General features: G+C 52.0%; 1 protein-coding gene across 2 annotated transcripts in view; it reads left to right on the top strand.

Moving 5' to 3' along the window:
• Positions 1–662, top strand: part of si:ch73-366l1.5 (FILIA-N KH-like domain-containing protein) — a 16636-nt gene that overhangs the window by 4682 nt on the left and 11292 nt on the right. The window lies entirely within an intron of this gene.

Raw genomic sequence — 662 nt, forward strand, 5'->3', positions numbered from 1 at the left:
GATGTGGGACAGAACCTGGATCAAGATGTGGGACAGAACCTGGATCAGAGGAACACTAGGTGATGGTGGTGACAGGTCCATGCATGTCGCCAGTCCTCCTGCAGGACTTGGGCCAAACCTCCGAGCGCCGCCTGGTTGTGGAGGAGTTCCTCCAGGTTGTTGGGGTTCTGGGCAAGCTGAAAATGAGCAACTCCTCGAATCTTGTCCTGGACTTCTTCAGCTCCACGTACTCGTCCAGCTCCACTCCTGAGTATGGTGTAAAGTCTCGAGGTGAGAGTCGCCTCCTGTCCTGGTTTTCGTTGGACTCCTTGCGGTTCTGCAGGTAGAAGCTGCTCCACCTCACAGAGCTTGTACAAGTGAATGATCCGACACTCGTGCAGCACTTTCTGAGCAGAGAGGACGTGTCTGTGCTGGACTTCAAACTCTTCACATGAATAATTTTCTGATACTCTTTGCATTCCCCCACCATGGGCTTCCACAGCTGACCCACCAGAGCCACTCCATCCAGAGAGCATCTCTTCACTGTCCTCTAGTCTTCAGGTGTCATGGGCCTCCAGTCAGGAACTCTCCATGTCTGATATGAAGCACCTCATGTGTTTCCCTCTGATTATTGACCTAACCTGAGACTAACCTGAGACTAACCTGAGACTAACTTGAGACTA

The sequence above is a fragment of the Nematolebias whitei genome, chromosome 15 (assembly GCF_014905685.2).
Source record: "Nematolebias whitei isolate Nwh7 chromosome 15, NemWhi1, whole genome shotgun sequence".
NCBI classification, from domain to species: Eukaryota; Metazoa; Chordata; class Actinopteri; order Cyprinodontiformes; family Rivulidae; genus Nematolebias; species Nematolebias whitei.